This window comes from Microtus pennsylvanicus, chromosome X (assembly GCF_037038515.1).
Source record: "Microtus pennsylvanicus isolate mMicPen1 chromosome X, mMicPen1.hap1, whole genome shotgun sequence".
In the NCBI taxonomy this organism is placed as follows: domain Eukaryota; kingdom Metazoa; phylum Chordata; class Mammalia; order Rodentia; family Cricetidae; genus Microtus; species Microtus pennsylvanicus.
The window spans coordinates 7,927,195-7,938,045 of NC_134601.1; the positions used below are offsets into that span (position 1 = coordinate 7,927,195).

The window sequence follows — 10,851 nt, forward strand, 5'->3', positions numbered from 1 at the left end:
CCAAACTGTTAAAACCTGAAGTTTGAGACCACACCTTCCCATTGTCACATTCCTCAGTTAAGGTATCTGCAGTTTCCACGACCATTCAAACAACAAAAGCACTGATATAAACCACATGGATTTAATGCTCCATTATGTAATATAGAGCTCAGAGCTAACTAGAAAAATATACCCACTTGATGTGGGAGTGTCATATATCAATCTGTTGATTTCATTGGTTAAGAAATAAAGAAACTGCTTGGCCCTCATAGGTTAAAACATAGGTGGGTGGAGTAAACAGAACAGAATGCTGGGAGAAAGAAGCTGAGTCAGAGAGTCACCATGATTCTCCCACTCCAGGCAGATGCAGGTTAAGATCATTCCTGGTAAGCCAGCTCGTGGGCTACAGCAGATTATAAGAAATGGGCTAATCCAGGTGCGAGAGTTAGCCTAGAAGAGGCTAGATAGAAATGGGCCAAGCGGTGTTTAAAAGAATACAGTTTCGGTGTAATTATTTCGGGGCATAAGCTAAAGCTAGCCATGTGGGCGGCTGGGTGCTGGGGACACAGCCCCGCCACTCCAATTTCAACACCCACTACTTGTACTACTGGTAGCTATAAACTGATTGTCTCATAGCTATTAGAAGTTGGTTCTTAGCATGTAGACTCCTTAAAAGCAAAATTCACCTCATTTGAGTTTTGACCCAGTCGTTCAACAATCAAGAAGTCCACAGTCTTATTGGTGTAACTTACATGTAGTTTTTCAAAGTCGCTTATACTCAAGAGTAAGAGCAGCAAATATTCCATTTTTACATTTTACTGGAATTTTACATACTCAATTCATAATTTAAAATCTCTAGGTTTTCAGTCCTCCAAACTCTCTGAAGACACAGTGTGCCATGCACTTAAGTCTTCTATTTCCCCCTCTATTTTCTTCATAAACATTTCTCAAGTGTCTGCCTGTCCTAGAAGGGATTTTTTTTCCAGAGGTGTACTCTCATTCATCTGAAACAAGGGGAAGAGAGAAGAGCTGAAACACAAGCTTCATCGGGTAAGTTTTACATTAGCCATTGGAAGCTGGACAGTATAAGAATGTGGCTTTTGGGGCTCAAAAAGTCTGAGTCTTGGTGTAGAAACAACAACTTGGCTGTCCCCCCACAGCTTTCTCAGTGAGGGATTTTCAGGGGGATCTGGACTGGGGTGTATGGTTTGCTTACCTATCAGGTGTAAACAAGCTTCCAGGCACTCAGGTCATTTTGGGCTCCCAGTTTGTCTTTAGTCTGTTCCAGTTCCACCTTTCATTTTTAGGAAAAACAAGTTGATCACTGGACATGCCAATGTTGATCTCAGTTGGGCCACATTCGGTAGCTGGATTGCTTGAGGTACTAGATTTGTGAGGTACACTCTTAGGCCTCCTCCTCCTTGGTTGCTAGCCACACAACAAGAATGTTTCCCTTGTGTACAGACTCCTGCTGTTGCTATTTTGGTTTTTCTTTGGATTCCTTTAAGCCAGTCACACCATTTGAGTGGACATCATTTTATGATGTTTTCATTTTAGGATTAACTCATCTCATGCCATGACTTTGAGCTTTTTCAATTAGATGGACCTTTTTGGGAAGAAGGTCTTCATTAGTCATCTTGAACTCTTTCCAGTCCAAGACTGCCTGGAGACTAACATAGGTGGAGGATACTCAGCCACTGGCCCTCTCTCTTTCCTGCCACAGAAGCGCTGATGCTGGCCTTTACTTCCAGGTCTCACACCCATACTTAGAGTGACACCATTTTAAGGATGAATTTTTTAAAAAATTGTTTGTTTTCTGGAATTGGCTCTCTACCCTTATTAGATTTAAAGATGCTGGGACCGGAGGAAGAACTTGGTGATAAAATGCCATCTTAGTAGATATGAGACTCTTCATTCTGTCTTGTAACACCATCACTAAAAAACAAACATCAAAACCAAACAAAACACCAAAAATCCATTTATAAAAAACGAAGCTAGCTTTGCATGGTGCTGCACACCTGTAATCCTACTACTCAGGAAACTGAGATAGGAAGGATAGAGTTTGGCTAAAGGCCAGCATGGACTACCTACAGAGTAAGTTCCTGGCTGTACAGGTCTACATAGAGAAAAAGCCAAAAATCCAAAGAAAAGAAATAAGTTAGTTAATTAGATATGAAGACATTTTTGAACATTTTTGGAAATTTGGTGGTTATATAGAGGCTAATAAATTGTTCTTAATGTTCACCCACGGATTGGTAAAAGGTAACAAAACTTCAGGGGTTTGGAGTCTCAGCTGGAGTGCCAATAATAACTTAAAGGCTTCTGTGAGCCCTGAAGAAGGGCCTTATTTCCTATACCCACAAGGATGAGAATGCTGACAGTTCAATGCAGAATCTCATCTTTTAACTAGAGAAATTCCAGCATAAATTAGACTCCTGTCCTCATAAAGTATCTACTGTTAAAATGTCTGCACTGACTGGAGAAAATCAGATCTTTTAATTTGGAACAGGAACATGTGTGCATAGCCCAATGAAGTTTAGGACACTGAGTCTGCCATCCAAGTACTGACCAGAGGGATCAAATGAGATTAGACAAGGACACTGAGTCTTGAAATTTTCATAAGCCTTTTTTACCTTCTTTTTTTTTCTATTTTTGACCAGATGAAGTCACTTCCCTACCCCAAGCATTATTGGTTCCCATGACTTCTCTACTCCAGCCTGGAGAAATTAACCTTGCAGCACAAGAGGAAACTATAATGTCCTCCTCTGAGGAAGATTCTATGAAGGATAATAGTGATTCTCTAGTCCAATGTGTTAATGAAAACAAAGGATGGGGGCTGGAGAGATGGCTCAGTGGTTAAGAGCACTGGCTGTTCTTCCAGAGGACCTGGGTTCAAGTCCCAGCACCCACATGGCAGCATACAACTGTCTGTAGCTCCAGTTCCAGGGCATTCAACACCCTTACACAGATATACATGCAGGCAAAACACCAATGTACATAAAATAAAAATGAATAAATTATAAAAAAAATCAAAGGATGTATTGAAAAGCCTTATGGAAACGTGCTATTAGTAAGGTAATATCAAAATATAACTTAAAAAGAGGAACTGTCCTATATTGGTAGACAATGCTTTTCCTAGAAGATATGAGTTATTAAATGAAAATCATGGTGCAAAGCATGGGGTTTCTTCCTGTGAGTTATTGATCAGGGAGGCCCCAAAGGCCTACAAAACAACCCACACTACTGCCATTGCCCTTGGTTACCCACCCTAAGTACATGGTAATATTCTGTAACTAAAGACACCATTTTTTTAGATGTAGCACATAAATACATTTGTTTTTAACCGACTAGGATGCTCTCTATCTGCTGGGTGGCTGTCAAGTGCTACAAGGTCCTATGTAGATTGCTACAGAGAAGAGACACCAGTGGTCTTACCCAGCACTGAACTCTGCATGCTACTACACTAGCGTGCTAAGACACACCTGTATTGGAATCCTGGCCCTAATAAGACAAACCTGGCTACTGAGCCGACCAAGGATTATGATATAGGGATTTTTATAGTAGCCGAGAATTTCACTTTCTTATGCCTCTTTCCACTGCATTACCAGACCCTTCATCTCTCTGTCTGTCACAATTCTTGGTTAAGTCAGTAGCCATGAAGCAATTCCTAAAATTTTTAAATAAATATATCTTTTTTTTAAAAAACAAACAAACAAACAAGATCTCTTCATCGAGCACTTGCTGTCGTGGAACTCACAGAGATCCTCCTGCCTCTACCTCCAGAGTTCTGGGATTCAAGATGTTACCATCATGCCAGGTACATTTATTCTTTTGTTTGTTCGCTTGCTTTTTTTTTTTTTTTGTTCTCTGTGTAGCCCTAGCTGTCCTGGAACTCGCTCCGCAGACCAGGCTGGCCTTGAACTCACAGATATCCACCTGCCTCTGCCTCCCAAGTGCTGGGACTAAACACATGCACCACCACCACCCCAATAAATATATCTTTGTGCATAAATATAATGTAGAAATCAGAAGAAACAGCTAGAGTCATAGAAAAACAATTACTCTTAGGGAATGGGTAGTGGTGTGACAGAGACTATTGTTATTTGCTGGTAGTCTGGGTATTATTTTGTTTGTATGAGTGATAGCATGAGTAAAATATTTGTCATTCTCTAACTGCCAAGGGAACAGGAGCCCCCAAAAGACCATCAACTCATAGCATGGTGCAACTTCAGACGTAGATGTCCTCTTTGGTTATCTGAACTTGGCCTCTATTGTGGGTGAAGTATGTGACAGTGATCCTTCTAGATGCCAACCTCTGACAATGGAAATTAATGTGTGCAGGTGGCTTTCAACTGGCCAGCTAATTTCTGCAATATAGGAAATGACTGTAATTTCTGTTTCTGCATCTGGCCTCAAAAGAGAAAGTGGCCCCAATTGCCTATTGAATTTATGGAGATGAGATCTCAAGTATCTCAGGATAATTGTTGGATAAAGGGACAGGCTTTGCCAGAATCGCAATTTCAGTACTTCCTTCTCTCACAAGGTACGTTGAAACAATTTTTCTCTTTAATTTTTAAAGTACCATATCTTTCAACATCTCCATTCTCACTGTGACTAGCTTTTCTTTGTTAACACAGTTTAGCTCCAATTCTCCTTTTCCAGCTTACCAAAATAGGTACTACATAGCTAGCTTGCTTCCTGTCGTTTTAGCCGTGGTGTAGGTATGTGTTTATCTGGCGACACCTAGAATCCAAGTATATCTCCTGTTGTTGATTATTGTGTTTCTCTGCCTCTCTCTCTGCCCCTCGTGTACGTCTTTCATCACGCCCCTAAACGTTTTTTGTGATTGTTTTGCTTTGCACTCCCACATTTTCCTCTGTATTGTCCATTCATTTAAGAAGTATTCACAGAGCTGCTATAATATGCATTAAAACATGACACTTCCTGAGACACGGGCTCTTAACAGTCTAATTGAGGTGACATACAAATGATGAAGAGAAATAGTAATTAACTATAGTTAATGATGTAATGACGAAATTATTTCTATAGACGATGAATGGTACAGGATTAAAAATTAAGGTAAAATGTGCGCATTGTAGGAAATTTATAAGGTACAGAGAGTATTTAGAAAAGAATATGAAAATTCACTTAGATTGTCTAGGTGGGAATCCTAGTTCTCTCTTGAGCTCTATAGCCTTGGACAAATTACATCACCTCTTTGAGACCCAGTTTCAATAGCTATTAAATAAGGATAATAATCTTGCTTCCCCACCCAAGAGGGTTAATAAGTTTTACCACTAAGCCTAGCAGAACGCAAGTAGCTCTAGTCACAGTGATGCTCCACCACCAGCTTTTTGGCACATTGCCCTCAATTTTTTGCAAATTATTTTATGATTCATGTGACTTCCTGCTTTTTTTTCATAAACACCCCCAGCCATTTTCATAGTTTATACAAGCTTATTTGCATGGATTCTTAACGCCATTGCCTCTTTCTGTCATGGTTTCTCTAATGTCTCCTTTTTCCCTACCTGCAGTTGTTCTTTTCTCCCATTGTTTTGGAAGTGGTCAGACAGGCAGAAAAATTAGGGTGCTGTTTACAAAGGTCAGGAAAGTGTGGCAAAGTATGAGGAAAACAAGAAATAGAAGAAATAAGGTTTCATTATTTTCTAGAAAATTTGTTTACATAGGGAGCCTGTTCTAGTATAGACAACAGCAGAACTAGTTTCTGTCACTCTCAGGGTAGCCAACACCTTTCTTCATTTGTACAGATGACTCTATATCATTAGGCTGTGGATCACAAGCAGCAATGAGCTTTGTAAACTAGAAAAAGGAGAAAATGACAAGATCTAGGTTTATAGAGATAATGGTTCCTATTTTATTAATGGCTAGTACAGGACAGACTGTTCTTATTTTTTATTTATTTTTCATTCCTTGTTGCCTTGTAGGAAATAATTTCATCTATGTTTAGGACTATCCCTAAGCCTAAGGCAAATTGGTTTAGTGTACCAAACCACTTCAGCATTTGATGTCATACATGCTATCATTGTACAAATGAAAAAATTGCCCTCTGGTATGTGTAGCTGGAATCCACCAGACAATTAAAATCCACAGCCTTTGGTCTGGACTGAGAAACTTCTGTTATATTTAGACTGAAGAAATAATTTCCTGAGATATTATAACAAAGAAATACCTTGCAAAGTATCAGCATGTGTTTAAATATTTCCACGTTTTATTTATTTTTCAAGAAAGGGTTTCTTTGTGTAGGCCCGGCTGTCCTGGAACTCACTCTGTAAACCAGGCTGGGCTTGAACTCAGAGATCTGCCTTCCTCTGCCTCCCAAGTGTTGGGGTTGGGATTAAAGGCATGTGCTACTATTGCACAGCTATTTCTAGGTTTTAAAGTTCACTCTTTTCTCAGAATTTGACAGCGTCAAATAAAATTCCTATATTGTTTTTCTTAGCAGATGAAAAGACCTTATTCATATAGTATCTTGTTTTTTCAAATAGAGCTATGCAATATTGGAGGGTATTGAAGACTAAATAAATGGTAGAACTGATAATAGCTGAATCTAGGTAATCAGTTACGGTGGTTACTATTCTTTATTTGGTGCAAATTTAAATTTTGAGATAATGAAAAGTTAAAACAGGGCATTCCATTTTGTAGATTGTTTCTTTTATTCTTCTTCTATTGATTACTTAAAAAGACGATGTCAATTTGTGTGTGCGTGTGTGTGCCATGTTGGTCACAGTTACCCTTGGAGGCCAGAAGAGGGGTTCTTTCTGGCAAAGTTGAAAGTTCTTTAACTTCCTGAAGAATATAAATGCCATTGCTATGTGAAAGAGAGGCTGACCACAAATGAACAGTTCAGTTAGATAGGGAAGAGCAAGTTAATAGCTAGAAATATTTAAAAGCATATCCTGATTTGCTATATTTCCATAAAATAATCCCAACTGGAGAAAAATGTATAAAAATTGAATTCAATTAAAAACATAAACATACAAGTATTTGCTGCACCTCTGGGCAGTTAAAAACAGTAAAAGAGGGGAAGGGGATTTGATTCAGTGGCAGAGTTCATGCCTAGCTTGTGTCAGGTCACGAGTTTAGCCACAGTACTGAGAAAGGATAATAGAAGGAAAATAGTAATAAAAGAAACTTAAATGCCTGACTATATAAAACAAAATGCTTTTATATGTTAAATATAATGCATGATAAAGAATAAACTTGGAAAATACTTTCTTAAATATGAGAGATAATAGTGCCTTTAATAGCTAAAAGACACAAAATAATGAGAAAACACAAAGACTCTAAATGGGAAAATGAGAGAAGGAGAATAAATCACAAAAGAGGAACTATGAATGGCTAATAAACATATGAATAAGTGTTCACCTGCACTAGTAATCAAAAACGGTAATGGAGACAAGAGCCTAATTTTCACCTATTAATTAGCAAAGATGAAAAAGGACAATACTCGCTTAGCCAGGGTGCCACAAGAAGGCCATTTATGTACTGATAATAGGAGAGCAAACCAATGCGGTCTTCTGGGAAAACAGTTCAGCAATTTGCTTTACTAGCTAAAATATGATATTATCCTCTGACTCAGAGTATTCTACTTTTACTAAGATTCATTCTTTGGGAAATATGTCGACTGCTAGAAAACATTTATGCAAAGATGATGCTCATTTATGATAACCAAATTGTTAAATAACATAAATGCTCAAAAATAGGGAAGTTAGCGAATAAATTTATAAAATGACTTAGAAAAAAAATCTTTTTATACAGTGTTTAGGAATATAAATATGATATGTTACTGGGTAAAAAGAATATCTGAAGGAGACAAATTGCATGTATCTATCATCATTTTTCTTTGTTTTGCAAATGTTTGGCAATGACTATATATTTTTCTTACTTTTAAAAAAGTGGACACTTAGAATGGACCATGAAAACCGTTACAGACTAAACATATGCCCAGTTATCATTAATCACAATTATTATTAGTGTGTTTAATGCCCAGCAGAGGGAGCTCCCTCCCTTAACATTTGGCTTGGACTTTGGAAATTTAAAAACTATGAACAAATTTTCATTTTTTTCTTTATTTCATTGGAAGGAAACCCTTTCTGTCCCCTTAAAAGTTGTCTAAAGCAAAATTTCTTTAAAAGGAGGATATTTAAAATTTGTCGAGAATTTTTTGAAATTCTTCTGAGATGACTGGAGATATCTGGGGTGTTTCAAAAAGCAGGACTATGCTGTGAGGTTGGGAAGCTAAGGAATTCCAGAGATTGATTGTGTTAGGCCACACAGAGAGTCAGGGCAGAGCCAGGAAAAACAAGATGCGGGCCAGTTCACTGGGCTTCATTTGTTGAGGAAGGGGAGAATAGGAAATTGTATTTTGATACATAAATGCACAAGTTTAGTATTTCAGCATGATTTCAGAATTAATGGTTTTGTTGGTCCTTACTATAGAATTAGGATAATGGTTATAAACACTGATTTTGAAGTTATTTGTGGAGTTATTCAAAGCCTAATCACACAACTCCCTAGCCACATTGCTTTAGGCTAGTCAGTTGACCTCTCTTTTGATTTTCTCATTTGTAAAATAAAAATTGTGAAAAACATATTCATAGAGTTGTTGTGAGAGTCCAGTTAGATAATAATACTTATAAAAGTGTTTGGCACAGTGACTAATATGTTTTTGTTGCTTTTTTGTTTATTTTGTTTTGGTTTGGTTTTTCAACACAGGGTTTCTCTGGATAGCCCTGGCTGTCCTGGAACTCACTCTGTAGACCAGGCTACCCTTGAACTCAGAGATCTGCCTGCTTCCCTAGTGCTGGGATTAAAGACATGTGCCACCATGTCTGACTGGTATGTATTAAACAAGAAGTGCTTGTCACGGTTATCCTTTATTTATTTATTAAACACATGTTTTTACTAAAAACATCAGGGAGTGCAGTCTGTACTAATGTACTGTCTGGAAAGCAAATTCCTGCCACGTTATCATGTGGGGGAGGAACAACACTATTTATAAACACATCAGCATCAGAAAGCTTGGGACTAGAATTTCTGGGTATCTCTCTGGCTTTCATTAATTGGTTGGTTATGTTTTGAGACAGTATGTAGCCCAGGCTGACTCTAAATTCATGATTCTTCTGTCACAGCCTCTGAAACGCTGGGATTATGGGTATGTTGCCACCATACATAGCATGGCTCTGAATTATTTTAGCATGTCAGACAAAATTTTAGTCTTCATTTTCCTCTGAGTAAACAAGAGACTTGGATGAGATAATCTTTAAAACACCCATCTCAGAAGCGTTCTACGACTGTATTTCAAAGAACACCACTGAATGAAATCAAATCAAAGTTATTATCTTTCAAATATATTCACATTATGCAGTCTCTTCTTGGGAGGTATGAAATTCTCATAATTAGGTAAAGGTCCAAGTGCAAACAGAATGATTACAGCGTAGACTGGATAAGACATCCATCTTTGTGAGACTGGGGAAGAGAAAAATCAGTTTTTAAAAATATATATTGAAATACTGCCTTTAAAATGATCTTTTAGTTTAATCTGGTTAGTTTGATTGTATGATTTTATTTCTTTACAATTTTAATTGGATATCAACATTTTTTTGCTGTTTTCCAATTATAAAATGCTTTTCATTATTAGTGTATTAGTGTGTGTGTGTGTGTGTGTGTATGTGTGGTGTATGCATAAGTACATAAAGTGTAATTATACCCATGATTGCAGTTGCTTTCATTCTATTTTATTTATTTAATTCTTGGTCAGTGATTTTTTTTTTCTGAAAAAGAACAGAAAGAAAACATTTTAAGTTTTTTGGAATATATACCTTCTATAGCATAGTTTTCTCAGGTCGGTGACAATGATGTAAACACATTCTTAGATCTCAGGTTGTGCAAAATACAGACTTAGGATTAGTTTTGGTCTGTGGTCCAATTCGTTGACCTTCATGTTAAATCACATTTTCAGCCTCCTGTTCAGTGGTTTGTTTTCATGGACTGTCCCTTGTTCATGCCAGTCCTCACACAAAGCCCAGGTCCTTTCTAATCTCCATCTACTTTTTGTCAACTGATTTTGTACATTCTCTGTTTCCCATCAAGTGATCCTATGGTGTACAGTGCAGATCTAGTACAAGGCTTCATCTAAATCAAAATGATGCTTGGCGGCCTTGTCTGAGAGATGTACTGCTCTGTGGACAACATGTCTATCCCATGAACCTACTATTCAGCTTTCAGCCCAGCTCCTTCACTAAGGCAACAGCAGCAACTTCATAACCACTGAACTTTTAATTATTCAGCAAAAATTTATTGAGTACCAGTTATAAGTTTGCCATTGTTCTTAAATGCAGAATTTTCATACTACGGTGAAAGAGAAAATATGGATAGATTCTTGTGTGAAAATGCTGAAATTTCTTGTAATATTGTAACACAGAAGAAAGCGCTTAATCTAGCTGTAGACATCAGGAAAAGTGATTCTCAGAAGTGACACTTAGGTCTTGCTTCTGGCAAGAAAACAATAATCAAACCCTATACTGGAGCTGATTCGAGAAGGAACCCTTACTTAGTAAATAATCCTTGGGCTCTGCTTAGCCCCTACCTCAGGCTCAACTTTTCCTCTTGGAGCTGTTTCCACTCCTAAGCCTAGGTCCCTAGAAACATCACCTGAACACACCCTAGCCATGTTCCCATATGTAGAACACTCATTATAACTTAATCTCAAAGATCTACCTTTTCCAGGTAAAACATTGTTCCTGAATTGATCTGGATAGATTAGCCAGTTAGTAAGAATGGTGATTACCAACTTTATTGACTTTTAGTTACTAGTATTGATACCACCAATTGCTCTTTTTAGATATTAGA

General features: G+C 37.7%; 1 pseudogene; it reads right to left on the bottom strand.

Moving 5' to 3' along the window:
- Nucleotides 1–1,191: 1,191 nt before the first annotated feature.
- On the bottom strand, nucleotides 1,192–1,615 carry LOC142841486 (pre-mRNA-splicing regulator WTAP pseudogene; annotated as a pseudogene).
- Nucleotides 1,616–10,851: the final 9,236 nt, after the last annotated feature.